This window comes from Carassius auratus, unplaced genomic scaffold (assembly GCF_003368295.1).
Source record: "Carassius auratus strain Wakin unplaced genomic scaffold, ASM336829v1 scaf_tig00034766, whole genome shotgun sequence".
Classification (NCBI taxonomy): Eukaryota; Metazoa; Chordata; class Actinopteri; order Cypriniformes; family Cyprinidae; genus Carassius; species Carassius auratus.
In genome coordinates this window covers 22,525-40,673 of record NW_020526174.1, presented here as the reverse complement: position 1 = coordinate 40,673, position 18,149 = coordinate 22,525, and the positions used below count along the sequence as shown (strand labels likewise).

The following is an 18,149-nucleotide window of genomic DNA, read 5'->3' as shown; positions in this document are numbered from 1 at the left end:
TGGAGAGCAAATGGAGAAGCTGAGGTCTCTTGCTTGGGTTTTATTAGCCTAGAGATCTCAGTATGAGCAGTCTCAGGTCATCTCATAACAAGTGGTCAGCAAAATAAAAGACAGAGGTATAAAGGATCTAAAACAGCAAAGATCTTGGCAAACTCATCATGTACTGCACTATAAAAGGGTTTTAAAATGTTCCTTTTATATTTGGAAAGAAATGCTCACCGAGGCTCAGTTTACTTAATCATACATACAGTAAAAACAGTAATATTATAAAATATTATTACATTTTAAAATAACCTTTTATATTTTTATATATTGTAAAATGTAATTTACTCCTGTGATGCATTTTCTGCATCATTACTCCAGTTTTCAGTGCCACATGATTCATCAAAAAATCTATTTTAATAAGCTGATTTTCTGCTTAAGAATAATTTCTCATTATTGTTTTATTAATCTATTTATTCTTGTGTTGGAAAAAAAATCTTCAGGATTCTTTAATGAATAGAAAGTTCAAAAGCATTTATTTGCAATAGAAATATTTTGTTATAATATAAATGCTTTAACTGTTTCAGTTTTGATCAATTTAATGCATCCTTGCTGAATACAAATATTAATTTCTTTAAATAAATAAATAAATATATGTAATCATACTGAACCCAAACTCGTGATTGTAGTGAGATTTTTTTGTGTATCATCACAAGCGTTTGGACTGTAGACTCACAATTGCTCAGATTGTAGAAAATCTTATTATTTACATCACAAATTTCACCAACATGTCAGGGGCCATGATTAATTCAAAAAAGCATGTTTTTTGTCCTTTTTTATTGTTAATAACACTAAATGAACTTGTTAATTAGACAGGCCTTTCATTCTGCCGTTCATACGCTGCTTGGATTCGTTTATCTTCATGTTAAAGCCAGGCTGCAGGATCCAGTCGTACGTGCAGCGGGAACACCATGAGGGGAATGTGTTCAGGCAGCAGATGGCCGTGTGTTGGCGGGAAGTGTGAATTCATGTGTGTGTGTGTGTGTATGACAGAGGTGAGTCAGGGCCCTGCTGCACTGCGATCTCTGAGTTTGTGGGTTTAATATCTGTCCCAAATGTCACATGTACACAGAATATGGGAGGAGAGGAAAAAAGAAGTACAAAAGCTGTCAGTGTGGTGGTACCTTTGTAAACGGTACTCCTTTTTACCTTATTTATCCCTAAAGGGTTCATAATGGTACCTTAAAGGAATCTTTCATCCGAAAATGAAAATGTACTCCCCTCAGGCCATCCGATACGTGGATGAAGTATGTTTCTTCATCAGAACAGATCACTTGCTCACCATTGAATCCTCTGCAGTGAATGGGTGCCGTCAGTGTTTCTTACAAACTCACTGCTTTTCTCTTCAAAAGACGTTAACTGATGGACTGGAGTGGTGTGGATTATTGTGAGGTATTTATCAGCTGTTTGGACTTTCATTCTGACGGCACCCATTCACTGCAGAGGATCCACTGGTGAGCAAGTAGAATGCTTTTTTTTTTTTTAATCAAAATCTGTTCTTGTGAAGAAACAAACTCATCTACATCTTCGATGGCCTGAGGGTTAATCTTTAACAAATTGTAATTTTTTGGTGAACTATTCCTTTAAATATGCATATCAGTTCCTAAATGATACATTTTAGTACTTTTTGAAAGGCTAATGCCCCATTGAAAGATTTTGTACCTTTTTTTTTCTTAGAGTGTGTAGGTATGCTTTACTAAACCTACAAGTATCTTACTTACAGTTGTCTCTGCATATTAACTGGGATTGAAAGTATTTTAACATTGACTAAATGACACACTTCCCCTTTAAAAATGCCCGAGGAAATCACCTCAGAGACAGAAAGCAGGACTCAAGTATTACACCAGCTCATTTAGTGCTAATGTGTCTTTCAAGAGCTCATTTCTTGCCAATGCTATGCAAAAATGTTTCCAATAATAAACCTTGTGAACAGATGTTTTCTATATCTTATCACTAACGTTTTCTTTCTTTAAGCATTATCAGGTTGCTAAAATGAACTTTTTGAAGTTTGGTGTTGATGTATCGCTGCTCTGCACCTGTTTAAGAGTGATATGTTTGACACTGACCGGTGTTCCCTTCTCTCTCTTCAGCTGGGAGAAGAATCCGGCAGACTTTGAGCCTTACCATCTCAAACTGGAGGAATGCATGTCTGCAGACCAGATTCCCACCACGGAGCACATCCAAGGATACGTGAAGAAAGTAAGAACCTCCCGTTTAGCTTCTTGAACACAGTAAGAGCACATGACGGAATCATTAATATTCAAATCTGCTCAGGCATATTAACATGTTGCTTAACATTTCTTTGTGTGTCAGTGATGCTTTAAAATGCTGCCTAGAAAGAACATAGCAATTGTTACACTATAAAATCAGAAAATAATATGGTAACTCCTTAAAATCATGTAAAGTGCTTTCAGAATCTTTCGGTAAACTTGTCTGTATTGCAAAATACCAAGAAGGTTTTGAAGTCTACCAAGGAGGTTTTTGATTATGTGTAAGGAGTTGTTACACAGAATATGTCAGTTCTATAACTCCAAAAATTATTTGGAGAATATTCCAAAAATAGTAAAGATCAAGACAAATAGCATTTAAAAAGCACACAAAAACAAACAAACATAAATTATACACACACACACACACACACACACACACACACATATATGTATATGTATATATATATATATATATATATATATATATATATATATACACACACACACACACACACTAATGGTTTTTTTTTAAGAAATTGCTACTTTTAATCAAAAAGGATGCATTATTTGTTCAAAAGTGACATTTTATGTATATCATGGTTTCCACCAAAATATGAAGCCCATCTATTTTCAACATTGATAATAATGATTGAAATGTTTCTTGAGCAGAATATCAGAATGATATCTGAAGATCATGTGACACTGAAGACTGGAGTAATGATGCTGAAAATACAGCTTTACATCACAGGAATAAATTATATTTTAAAGTATATTAAAATAGAAAAACAGTATTTTAAATGGTAATAATATTTACAATAATGCTGATTTAACTGTATTTTTGATCAAATAAATATAGCCTTTATGAGCAGAAGAGACTCAGAAACATTTAACAGTCTTACGGACCCCAAACTTTGCTCTGAATTCTCGCTGTGAGTGTGATGAAATTGACTGTTTACTTCTTGGAGTCACTATATAGATCACAGACCTGTGTGTCTGTGATGTCATTAATCGCAATGATCCATCACAACAATGATCCTTCCCCCTTTCACATCAAACTCGGAAATTATTCAGTGCCCCTTCACCGATGGTGAGAAAATGGCTTCTTATCTATGCAGTTTCATTTGCATCATTGTTGCAAATATAATGACAGGACTCCCAGCGTCAGCGTTCAATATGCATTAAACAATGCGACTGGAAAGGACTGGCCTGTTCCTGGTTTAATTTGAGAGAAAGTAACCTGCACACCTCATGGAAACTGATTCGGCTGGTGTGGGCGAAGATAGCGGTGGCAGGCCTCGGGCTGGCCTTTATTAAAGCAGCATAATGGAAAATGGCATCATTAGCATTCCTTGACAGTTAACGATTCAATTTGGTTTGATGAGAATTCAAATATTGGCTTCCAAACGCAAACTGACAATAAAGTGGTAGATGCTGGACTGATTTGGGATGCAGAGGGCAGTCGATGGTGGACCGCTGCCATTGTAATCAGCACTTGCTAATTTCAAACAGCTGATGGTGTTGAAGAAAGAAAGCCGTTTTTGCAATATATTGTATTTGAATTGGGTTTTATTGTTAGGGTAATGTGGCATATCAATCGTTTTAATGGTCTTTCAATGAGGAAACTGAAAATGAATGAAACTGCTTTCTCGAAATGAAACTTCTTATCAAACATGATGGTTCGCAAAGCCCTCGGCGCAGTGAGGGGTTTATCTGGCGTCCATGTCAGCAAATATTACCGAACACCAACAATATTATGAAAAGATGTTGTCTGTGAACCATTATGAGATCTGCTTAACTGGACCAACAACAAGACCTACGTAAATCAAATCCAAAAACATGAGGGCACAGTAAACCATGTGATGTCATATTTGCAGTCAAGTCAAAGTTTTTTTTTGAAAGAAGTCTCTTATGTTCACCAAGGCTGCATTTATAGCTGTATTATTATGAAATAGTATTACAATACAAACAAAAAAAAAAAAAGCTGACTTTTGCTTGAAAATCATGGTGCTAAATTATTATTATTACTTAATTATAAATAATGGCTCTTATTATTATCAATGATGCAAAGCTGTTTTTTTCTGCTTGATATTTTTATGGATATTGTAAGATTATAAAATGTTTCTACTGTCACTTTTGATCAACTTGATGCGTCCTTGCTAAAAATTAAAGAATAAATTTTTTCAAAATTCTTTTCATCATTGATAATAATAATATTGAGAAGGATATCAGCATACTAAAATGTTTTCTAAAGGATCATGTGACACTGAAGACTGTAAAAATTATGAAAATTAATAAATTACATGTAAAAAAAATACATATATATATATATATATATATATATATATATATATATATATATATATATATATATATATATATATATATATATATATATATTTCCAAACTTTGAACAGTAATGTATGTGTAAAAATCCCACATATATGGACAAGCACAATAATATTTAAAAAGAGCTGAAATGCTGTCTTGAGTGTGAAAGCTTTCATATGTTAATGACTGGTGGTTACATGCTTGTTTTGTTCTCAGAGCACATGGGGAAGATGACTTAAGGATTTCAAGTTGTTTTATTGTCAGCTACAGTAAACAATCTTACTGTTTAAGCAGGATAAACTAGACCAGCACGGAAATTCATGTTGTCTAAACTGGCAAGCAAAATATATAGACTTACTCTGTTCATTTCTCTCTTCTCAGCAGATCCAGGATGCTGCGGATCAGGGAATCATGTTTGTGGGCTTCATCCAGGAGCCAGCTGGCCTACGCCCACACGTGCTCCGGCACGGAGAACCAGAGGAACCCTCCCTCTCCCTGCACTCCAGCCCCAGCTCGCTGCACGGCTCGGGGCTGACGGCCAGTCCCAGTCCCCTGGAGGAGCCGGAGCTGGGAGACGAGTCCGGAGCGGAGAATGAAGGGAAAAACGGGAGAGGTGAGGCTCTGAGAGAAGACGAGAAAGCTACTGAAGGTGGAGACGGAGGAGACGATCTCTCTGTTGAGACATCACCCGTGTTGAACCCAGGATCCGGTGAAACACAGCAAGGAGAAACACTGACACACAACAACAACGACACGGCCAGAATCACAGACACATCCCAGAAACCCAGCAGGCTGGCCCTGACTAAGAGTGGTGGGTTGATCCTCTTTATCTTTTATATCTGATGAAATCTCACAAAATATTTAACAAAGGAGTACAAATGAAGGTTACAACATATGACACTGGCCAGGGCTGGGTGATGATTTTTGGCACATTTTTTTTTGATAATATTCAATATAAGCATTTAATATCGTTCAAAAAGTTTGGGGTCTGTAAGATTTATTTTAATGATTTTTAAAAAGAAGACTCTTCTACTCCCAAAACTTCCAAAATAGCTGTTTCCTATTTGAATATATTGTAAAATGTAATTTATTCCTGTGATCAAACACCTACTGACCCAAACATATTTTTTAAAGTGTGTGTTCTGCTGTTTTATTTAATCTGATTAAATTTGGCTTAAAAAGTGACTGTAATGTTTAATTTAATTGAACAAAAACAGATCTCTTTTGACAGTTTTGAAAAACTTAATTTTAATGTTAGGGTGGTCAGTCAATTACAAATTCAATTAAATTGAATTACATTATTATTTTGATTAATTGCATATCAATATTTATCAAATAAAGCCCCACAATTATTATTATTCAATGACATTAGCCTATAATTTCATGGTAGACAAATAAACTAATCAACATTATAAAAACATGCAGAGCGACATATTTAGTGAAACTAAAGTCATTTAATGAACTGGTCACAATATTTAATTTAATATTGACAGCATAACAGTCAGAAATATATCACTCAGTCCTGTTTTTCTCAGAAAGATCCAAACTCATTTGTGTTCTGGGTGTCACATGTGAAGTGAAGGTGAAGCATCCTCCTAATCTGATTTAGTCATTTTTTTGTCTCAAGAAAAGCATTGTCACAAAGTTTATAAAAACCCACACAGCGGGTGCTAGATTAGGCTTTGTTCACCCTTCCTTTCCCGCCTGTAACCAGATGGCAAACCTCATTCTCAACATTAGCTAGGGAGTTTTTTGTTTTTTTTTAACTGTGGCATTGTGCACAGAAATCGCCGTACCATGTGAATGATGCATGCTGGGAGTCCTGTGCCGGCAGCCCGAGTCTCCATCTGGATGTGGAAGTGACTTCGTCAGCAGTGGAATTATTCTACTGTCGCCACTGGTGGCCTCACGCTACACCAATCTTTCTCATTCAGCCACAAAATGACAGCTGCCAGGAGTCCTTTGGTCTTTATGACTTATCGCCACTACTGATAAATATAGTCATTCCCCGCTCAAGTCACTCTAATGCTCCCGGTGAACATCTATAAAACATAACGCTGCTGGTCAGCAGTGTGAAATGCTCAGAGCTCAGATGAGGTTTGTCAGGGTCCTTTGTCAAAGATCTTTTACATGCAGCTGCAAAGCCATCAAGAGAAACCTGCATCCAGAAAGAAAAGACAATATTATGTTTCGTTTGTTTCATGCACAACACAGCAGTGGTTCAAAAAACTTTACATAGTAAAATGAAAATTGAAAGGGCAATATTCAATATTCTTATATGAAAAAGAAATAAGAACGTGAGAGTGAAGTATATCATAGGATCATCAAGATTATGTCATTATTTTAATGAGAAGCCATTCAGGCTGTAGTCATAAAACTGTGGGGAAAAAACTAGCAATGTTAAGCCAAGGATTCCTTTAGGAATTAAAAAAAACAACTAATCTAAATGTAAAAAATATATAAAAGAAAATAAAAAAGAAATAATATATATATATACAATATATTACAATATATTATTTATGTGTAAATTTGAATTATATATATATATATATATATATATATATATATATATATATATATATATATATACATACAGTATTGCAGTGTAATGATCAGCGTTATAAGTCAACTAAAACCAAAACCATAAAAATGCATTTTCATTACTTTAAATAAAAAATAATCATTTGATTTAGTATAATAAGAAATGCATAAATTTACTTAATTTTTTTAAGTATTTTATTTCAGCTATTTGCACCATTTGCATTTTAATTTAGTTGAAAGAATACTTTAACTTAGAAGTTGATGTATTAAAATAAATAAAACCTAAATAGAAAATAATAAAAACGGTATAGACATTTACAATTAAATTATACAATTCAACAAAATTATTCAAAATAAAATAAACATTAAAATATAATAATTTAATATAATAATCATATATTTTTTATTTTTTATAAAATTGTAATTAATTAAATTAATAATTAATTTTTCTCATTTTCTAACTATTAATTCCTATCCATAAACTATTAAGTTAAATTAAAGAAATAAAACAAATCTATAATATTGATTCACAAATATACAATTATTCATGCAAAAATAACAAAATGTAAATTAAAATGAAATGGAAAAAAATACAAAAATAAAGGGATTACTTATTAAGTGCCTTCAAATAAAATAATTCAAAATATTAATAAAAACTAAAATAGTAGGCTACCTTAAAGCTTTTTAACTAGATAATGATAGGTGACCAGTTTTTCAGGGAATTAACTAAATGTGAATTGCATCTGCTCATTTGGACTGTGTTCATGACTAAGGGAATCCAGCAGAAAGCAACAGCAATGCAAAAATAGACATGCTGTCTTGAAGTGTTTCCAGAATTTGCTCCTTTGAGTCAAAAATCATCTATTTATATCTGAGCCTCATATCTGAAACTTCGGCAGTCAGCCGGTGGGATGCAATCCACATGCAGATATTTCCACAGTTATCGCCAAGGTCAGGACTTGTGGGCATGAGTTTGTTTGTTGAGATGATGGTGATGCAATTCAAACATGGATTAGGCAAACACTTGATGACAGGTCGCGTTCCTTGGCAGTGCTAACTGCAGAGATCCAGCGTGTTTGACCTTGTCAAAAGGGTTGATCACATCGAGCCTGGAAGCATGTAACGGGGTCACTTGTGTACTTGTTGCTCCACTAAATGTCCGGTGCTTTACCAAGCCCATCTGAAAGTTAGGGAATGTCACAGAGACAGTGGCTTTCATGTGTGGAGAGCATGACTTTGTGTCTAATGAACTGTATTTAGAGCTGCAACCAGACAGTTGTATTATAAGGGAAACTTTAATAGAGAATAGAAAAAAAAATATTAAAAATACTTATATCCCATTTCCCCAAATTCTCATTTCAAATAAATGCTACTTTAAGATAGGCTACTATGACAATTCTGAGTTAGTAGTGATACTGTACTTCTGAAACTCTAGGTTTCTTGCTATTTTCCTAGTTATAGAAATACTATGGTGGTATCATGATTCAGTGATGGTACCAGCATTTAATAAATGAGACTTTGATGGACACCAGGGTTTTTGTCCCCCTCTTTTTGTATTATATAAGATTTTAAATTACACATAACATATTACATGCATGTTATCCAAATCACATTGCAAAGTACTTTTAAAGGGACAAAAATATATATGGTGCTGTGTTCAAAAAGCCAATATTATTTAAAACTAAGAATAAATACAGCTTTAACATTTGCATGAAAGAAACAAATTGTTACTTAGTCCATAAATTCTGCAAATTAATGCAAGTTTTGTAGCTACTGTAGAGTACTGTAAAAAAAAATTAAATTATATACTAAAAACTACAAAATTATATACATATAAAATAAAAAATATAGGAATTTGTTTGAAAAATACATTAAAAAAAATTTATTCAATAAGGTCAGTACAACAAATACTACTCTGATGCATAGATATTTCACAATTAAATACATAATTAAATATTTTTTTTGCATGGGAGTAATTAAAATGAGGGGATACATGTCATAAAAAAGGGCAGATTTTTTTTTTTTTTTCAGTCTGTAATAAAGTGATGCACATGTACTGTGAACATTACAGGAAATGGGTTTATAGGAAGTACCTGTTGTACCCGAGTTGAAGTAAAACAACAATTAATGATTCATTCTTGCTGAGATTTGTGTTGTAAATGCATGCGGCTCGGAAAGCCATTCAGATCTCTCTCTCTCTCTCTCTCTCTCTCTCTCTCTCTCTCTCTCTCTCTCTCTCATTGGCTTTTCGTGGTCCTGTCAGAGGCGGTTAATGACTTAATGCAGTCAGCTGCAATCTAAATGATTGCTGCCAGAGCAAAAGTGCATCCATATTTATCTTTTTGGTCAATTTCCCATTAGTTGTAATATAGGTCTGAAACTAGGGAGGATTAACTGAGTGAAGCCGGGCACAGAAACAAATTCATCTTAAACTACCGTAATCCATTAGGTCTGCTCTCTTTCTCTTTGTGGCAGATGCAAATAGTGTTTTGTTTTCCAGCCAAACGTAATGTCATTGAGAAGAACGGATGGTCAGTTCTCTCAGGTGTGGGGTCGGTCTAATGACAAACCATGATCCTAAATACTTGTTCAGATTGCCACTACATCACCTAATTTCCTTCATTACTCACCTGAGCCAGACCAGGACATCAGCTAATTAGTTGTTAAGCCCATCTACAAGCTAATTAATTAAATGTGAAGGACCACGGTGATGTTAGAGAGCAATAAACCTAATAAGCTTCCTGACAAGACCAGTGAGAGTTTGTGTTATGATGGTTAGTACGGGTTTAGTCCCTGCCTCAGAATGAATACTGGCCCATGGACCACTAAATTCAATTAATGTAATTTTAAGTATTAATCAGTATTTTATAATATACATACATATATGTATGTATGTATGTATGTGTATATATGTATGTACGTGTATGTGTGTGTGTGTGTGTGCGTGTGTGTGTGTGTGTGTGTGTGTGTGTCTGTGTGTGGGTGTGTGTGTGTGTGTGTGTGTGACCCTGGACCACAAAATCCAGTGTCAATTTCTAGAAACTGAGATTTAAAAATCATTTGAAAGCTGAATGAATAATCTTTCCATTGATGTACGGTTTATTAGGATCAGAAAACTATTTGAAAATCTGGAATCTGAGGGTTGACAAAAAATCTACATGTGAAAATCACATTTAAAGTTGTCCAAATGAACTCTAAGTAAAGCAAAATATCTTAACGGAACTTGATCTTAACTTAATATGGTTTTTGGTTTAAAAGAAAAATAGAAAATGTTGACCCAAACAATGTTATATATATATATAAATATATATATAAATATACCCCAGAGACCTAAGAGAGGTTTTCTGCTCCAGGGTCACACACACACACCTATCATATATATCATATATATTGAATATGATGTGCGTTAAAACTTACCCTGCCTTTAAAATATGTCTGATTTTAAGAATGTATGTATATTTAAGAAACTATCATATTTTAATTTGTATTAATATCTTTACAAGTTTTAATGCTTTATAACTAAAAAACTATTTAGTACCATTTACTTTTGTTATTTTTACAAGTTTTTATATATATATATATTTATATATATATATATATATATATATATATATATATATATATATATATATATATATATATAATATTTCTATTAATATTTATATATAAAGTATGTAAAAATAATAGAGATTAAAAAATATACAAATTCATAAAAAATATTGTGTCATTATTGTTGATACATGTTCCAAAATCATGTTCATTAAATCTTCCTCTGCCTTTAAACTGTGTCTGATTTTAAGAATATTTCCATTGACATCACAGGAGCCGAGCTCTTTGGTTTGTTTAACTACCCGGGTCGGCGTGAGGGTCAGCTGAAGTACTACACAGTTAAAGTGCCTCTTCGAGTTCAGCCGCAGGGCGAGGGCATCTGTACTGTGGAGGCCAACTGGCTCGATCACATGACTCAACACTTCAACAACGGAGCTTTACTAGTGGACGGATACTTTCAGCTGACCAGAGACAACGGTGAGTTAGAGCTACTCCTGAAACTCAAACAACCAGACATTTACATTTGTTCAGAGTGGCGTATTATAAGAGTACTAAGATGATACCATGATTCAGTGATGAGTTAGCTTTTGATACAACTACTAAACCAAAACTCTGATATAAAGCATGGTCCACTTTGATCATATAAGATTTGATATGTGTATATATATATATATATATATATATATATATATATATAAATATGAAAAAATGAATGCATGACTTAATACATTAATAATAATGATAATGTAATGTATAAAATAAAATGAATAAAATGAATTCTGAATACTGCATGGTGTGGTGTCCAAAAACTGTAAGAATTGTATTACAATTTTTTGTAAAGTGTAATACAGGATTAAATATATTAAAATATGGAATACAGTAAATTAAAAAATAAATTCCAAAATGGGATATACAAAAACACAAAAGCGACTAAATATATAAATGTAAAAAAACAATTTGTTTGCATTACTAAATAAATAAATAAATTATTACAAAAATATAAAATAAAATACAATTCTGAACATTATATGGTGATAGCTAAATAATTATAATAACAATAATAGTAATAACAAATTAAATAAAAACAAATAAATAAATTAAATATATATATATAAATATGACAATATATTACAATACCATTGTAATTTTTTATAAGGGTTATGATATTATTAATATTGATAGGTTCTCTTGCCATAGGTGATATGGATTAAAAAAAATTGATTAATCACCTGATAAATTAAATGCATCTTCTAATAAATGAATGAGCAATTATTATTATATATATATATATATATATATATATATATATATATATATATATATATATATATATATATATATATATTTTTTTTTTTTGTTTTTTTTGGGGGGGGGGGAAATTGATTAGTTTGATATTACACTAGTGTGCTTTATTTTATTTTCTGACTCATGAATTAATCTTGCTATTAAAATAACTTGGGTTTTGCTCACTTGAGTGCACTGAAAGAGATGTGGACTGTGGATCTTCTAGCAGTGAGGGAAATGCACCGGTGCTTTGGGTTTCACTTTGTTCCTCGATGGCTAACTGAATATAAGCTGTTTTGTGGCTGGGTTATAACATCAGAGACATGGGGAAAAGAGGGTATTTGTCATGATTTAGAGCTTTCTGGGTCTTCAAGTGGTAATGATGTGGCAGAACAATGTGTGCAGTGGCAGCAATGATGCAAAACCCAAGCCTCTTATTAGTTAATTCATATTCTTTAATGTCTCCCCTGTACAGTCAGTAAACCCTTGCCAAGTTCTGTGCAATTCTGAGGGAAGTCGTCCTGAGGTAATTATTGAGCAAAAACAGAAATGTATTTGATTTTTACATTTTCTGAGTAAAATAAGAGTGGTATTGGCCCATGAAAAAACTCAATGCCACAACGCTGTGGTGTTCTGGTGGTTGTATACAGGTGAAAAGTCAATATTTCTGACCTCTAGATATGGCATAAGTTGATGCTAATTGCCTGTTTTATCTCTAACCAGGCAAAAATCACAAGTCCAATAGCTTAGAAAAGTAAAAGCTAACATCTATTTAGCAAACAATATTATTTGAGGCATTATTTATATCTGTAAGACAAATTACATCTTTTACGTTTGATTATGCCTTTAATTGATTTTTCTGTACATTTCTGCCATATGTAAATTAACTGAAAGTCACCACTGTCTACTAAATATTGTAGATATGTAATTTTCTGTGAAGTTGCTTTGCAATTAATTATCGTAAAAAAGCGCTATACAAATAAACTTGAATTGAACTGAATTTAACTGAATTGAATTTAAATGCAGGACAAGCAATGAGCTGTGATACTGAGCAAACTAACCGTGGCTTTAAGCAAAAGTAATACTGATGCTTGACTTTGCAAAGACCACTAATAAATAGATTTAAAAATGTAATGAATTAAATGAATAAACATAAAAAAAAATGTATACATAAAGACATAAAGAAAAATAACTGACTATACAAATGCCTATCCTATATGACAAAATTAACTTTATATAAATAATAGACCATAATAAAAAATGCAAACATGACTTAAAAAAAGTGTCAAATAAAAAGTGGAATACATAACCTTATCTAAATAAAAAAAGAAAGTTGAACACAATATATAAAACTATTAAATCAAGCATAAAGAAAATAATGTATAAATATATTAAAGACTTTTATATATATATATATATATATATATATATATATATATATATATATATATATATATATATATATATATATATATATATATATATATATATATATATATATATATATATTAGATTAAAAACTTATACAACTTAATAGTATACATTAGAAATAATGTGGCTACTAACTGAAATAAATTAAGCTAAATAGTAATATTACAAAAACAAAAACTAATAAAAATAACAAAATTGTATAACTTAATTACTAAAATGTAAAAAGCTAAAAAGAAAAACAAATGTAAACAATATATATATATATATATATATATTAAGTACAAGTAACAAGTAATATAACAAAAATATGAAATATAAAAAATTTTAATATAAAAAAGACAAAATCACATTAAAATCACAAATTTACTAAAACATAAATTAAAATTTAAATAAAAACATGAAATATAAAAATAAAAACTTAATTAAAATATTAATAAATACTATAACAGTGGACAAAATAACTTAAATATATAAAATACTTAAATAACATTGTTTGCATTATAGGCTTTTTTTTTGTTTTTGCTTTTTGCAAAAAAGGTAAAAAAGGGTACATTAAATAAATTAATGGTATAGAAAATACAAAATTGACTTGATTAAAATGTTTTTTTATTTTTTTATTAGCAAATATGACTGAAAATGTAAATAAAAAGTGGAATACATAACCTTACTAAGTGTCACTAAATAAATATGTAAAGTAGAACACAATATGTTTCATGAGTCGAGACAAATGATGGTGTTCATGTCAACCACACGTGCAAAGAAAAACAACAGGAAGTGAAGGCCGTGTTAAAGCAGGAGGACGGCGAGGTGCTGGCAGAGCCCCGTGGAGACCGGGAACAATGTGATATCAAAGCAACAGCAGCATGTAGACTTTTCATAAGTGTCTGATTACATGAAAGGCTGGAGACGCATTCATTATCAGGGCTGTGAGCACATGGGCCAGATCTCTCCAAATTTAGCTCCTCTTTGAATCTGGCCTGCGAATGCATAATGAGAACTCCATGGTGATGCACTCCCACAGTGTCTTCTCGCTGTAAACATCAACGTGTCCGTGATGTGTGAGGAAGGATGCACACACAGATAACACAACCCCATCCCTGACAGATTCTCTGGGAGAATCTCTCCAAAACATGGCAAGGTCACGTTTCACCTCAAAATCAACAGGAAATAATAATAATAATAATAAATGTGAGTGGTGGCAAATCTCATGGCCTTGATGGTAGATTGTTCTGGCTGGTCACTGTCCATCAAAAAAAAAATCTAAATCATAAAAAAAAATAATAGCAGCATGCTGCACAAAAGGTATCATTCATATTCATGCCACAAACCATGGCATGAACCGTAACAATTCACAGTGTATTCACAGCAATCAAATTGTGCACGAAAATAATTAAGCTGATTTTAAGACTGTAAAGATTTTTTTAATTGTCATGATTTCATGACAAATAGTCAAATTAAACATAAATTAAAGTTAAATAAAAGTAAAAAAATATATTTATATATATATTTTAACAGAAAATACAAAAATAAAAGCTAATTCAAATAAAATACTATAATATTAAATAATATAATATAACACCATATATATATATATATATATATATATATATATATATATACATATATATATATATATATATATATATATATATATATATATATATATATATATATATATATATATATATATATATTAGGGCCGGGACTTTAACGCGTTAATTGAGATTAATTAATTACACAAAAAATAACGCGTTAACTAAGATTAATTAATTACAGAAAAAAAATTCCCGCATTTTTAATAACTTATTTTTGCACCGCGGAACGTTTCTCACTGGATGAGTTTTGGCGGGACCGATTATACTGAAGCACCAACTAGCGTTCACATATCACTGCAGCAGCACATCGAGCCTCAAGTATCACCTAAACGCAAAACATATATCAGCTAGCGTGGACTTTACACTTTATGTTGAACTATGTATTATTTTGTTGGTGCAACAGTTTATGTTGAACTCTTTATTGTTTTGGCCAAGGTTATTGAGAGTTGGGCTTAGTATGTTATGGCCTCTGAAGCAACAGAGACATGTTTTCTAATAGTCAGGGTTTCCAATGTTCTGAATGTAATTGACAGTATTGTGTTTTACTTAAAAAAAAAACACTTATAAGCTTCCTGAATTTATGAAATGTACTATTTCTAAATTGTTTCTAAATATGCTATTGCTACACTTCATGGCAAAAATTGCACTGCTAGACTTGGTTGAACAAAAATAAACAATATTTTGTTGCTTAAGCTTATGTATTCAGTCATTATTCAATGGTATACTATAAATCCATGTGAAAAAAAAATTACTTCTCACTGTTCTCAGGTCAAATATTTATATGCGATTAAAATGCGATTAATTTCGATTAATTAATTACAAAGCCTCTAATTAATTAGATTTTTTTTTTTTTTTATCGAGTCCCGGCCCTAATATATATATATATAAAACATAAATGTTGTTGTTGGGTTTTTTTTTTTTTTTTTTTTTTTGGTATGGCAATGAGAATTGTGTTTGCAAAGTATTTTTATTTGTCATGAATATTTATCAAATGTAAAATACTTAATGATCCTGAAATATTCTAGGCATGATGTTGTTGAAAAAAGTTTTTGAGGTGAAAATGACCTGGACAAGTTCTTGATGGGGTTTGTGAGATCTGTCATGCTATTTGATAGAAAATCAAACTGAAAGTCTCAGGAGATCAGCGGTGGCACGGCCTCCTCTTCCTCCATCTTCAGAAACTGTCCTCCAGGTGGCTTTGATATGAGTTTATCCACCGGTCCTGGGGTGGATGGGGCTTTTGTGGCAGCTTAAAGTCTCTTGATAGATTCTGCTCTTTGTCGATGCTGTTGGCGAGGCGTTCTGCTCCACTGATTTACTTGTGCAGCTCGCCTGTGCCCCCGTCTAGCTTTGCTTCAGTGACCCTGAAGTTGTCCAGGAGAATGTTCTTTATAAGGAAGCTTTCCTTTCACCTCTCTCATCCTTAGAGATGAGTTTCCATGGTGAGAACAGGAGGCAGGAATCAGGTTTTAATGCGATGGGTGTGGCGTCAATGGAAGCCCATGTGAGTGCCGCCCATCAGGCCAGGATTGAATTTGCAAATCTCTATGCTCTCAGCTCAACGCCACTGTTGTGATTCAGCAATTAAAGGTTCATATGATCAACAGGAGAGCAACACGGTGGGCCACAGGCTCATCGCCGTTCCAGGTGTAGCTCCCACTGAATTGATGCAAACGATGTTGACTGAGGTTTCTTTTGTCTGACTTTTGCTCCGGTGCAAATTTCCCTCTCCTCAGAAGAGAACATGCCCCAACAGCTGCGACACATTCATGCGCCTGACTATTCATGCTGCTCTGCCTATATTCAGATGCACGAAGGCACAGATATTATTCAGCATATGAATTTCCAATAAGGTATTATCTCACTATGAAAGGGATTTTGGCGATACCTCCACTGTCATTTTCCTGATGCACAAAAGAATCAAAGTATGAATAGAACCATTAGAACAGGTCCATGAAGGAGAGAGACTGACAGACACACCTATTCACGACATTACAGTGAACAGTGTCAGTTTTGAAGGGGTAAAATCAACGTGAAATCCAAATTGATCTTATTTAGTTTCTTAATACACAGTACTTGTACTTATGGAGTTCATTCACACTGCAGACAAATACAGATGTCACTCCGGTTTTCAGTCTTGTACTAAACATTAGTGCCATTCAAAATTGAATTAAGAATGCTTTTGAAATTCCAATTTAGGTTTAAAATGAAAGAAAGTAGAATTCAGATTTATGGATGGATGGATGGAACAAACAATGGATGGATGGACGGATGGATGGATGGATGGATGGAATGAAAAATGGATGGATGGACGGACGGATGGAGGGATGGAATGAAAAATGGATGGATGGATGGATGGATGGATGGATGGACAGTCGGATGGATGGATGGATGGAATGAAAAATGGATGGACAGACAGACATACAGACGGATCGACAGATGGACAGACGGATGGACGGATGGGTGGATGGACGGATGGATGGATGGAAGGATGAATGGATGGATGGATGGAATTAACAATAGATGGACGGACAGATGGATGGATGGATGGATGGATGGATGGATGGATGGATGGATGGATGGATGGATGGAAAGAACGATGGACGGACGGACGGACGGACGGACGGACGGACAGACAGACAGACAGACAGACAGACAGACAGACAGACAGACAGACAGACAGACAGACAGACAGATAGATAGATAGATAGATAGATAGATAGATAGATAGATAGAAATATAAACAATAGAACAAATAGAATAGATAATAAATGATAAAACAATAGAAATATAGATAGAACAATAGATAAAATGATAGAAAGAATGACAGATAAAACGATCGAAAGAGAATGACAGACTGACAGACAGGCAGATGGAGAGATATACAGAGAAACAGAATGACATAATAACAGATGAAACGATAGATAGATAGAATGTTAGTTCATCATTGGTTTTGGGTGTTTGTTTGGTGCTGATAGGTGATACAGTAATCTAACCTTTAATAACAAAGCTTTTACATCAATGTCAGCACAGAGACCTTTACTGAAGCAGTCTGTCTGCTCAACTGATTGACATTTAATATGTTCACATCCTCCATCCTTTATCTGTCTCGGCCCCATGTTGTAAAATATACATAAGCTGTCTTGAGCATCAGCAGCACTCGCTGGCA

The 18,149-nt window shown here is 33.0% G+C and overlaps 1 pseudogene; it reads left to right on the top strand.

The window, feature by feature from the left end:
- Nucleotides 1–18,149, top strand: part of LOC113081648 (raftlin-like) — a 67,835-nt pseudogene that overhangs the window by 29,536 nt on the left and 20,150 nt on the right.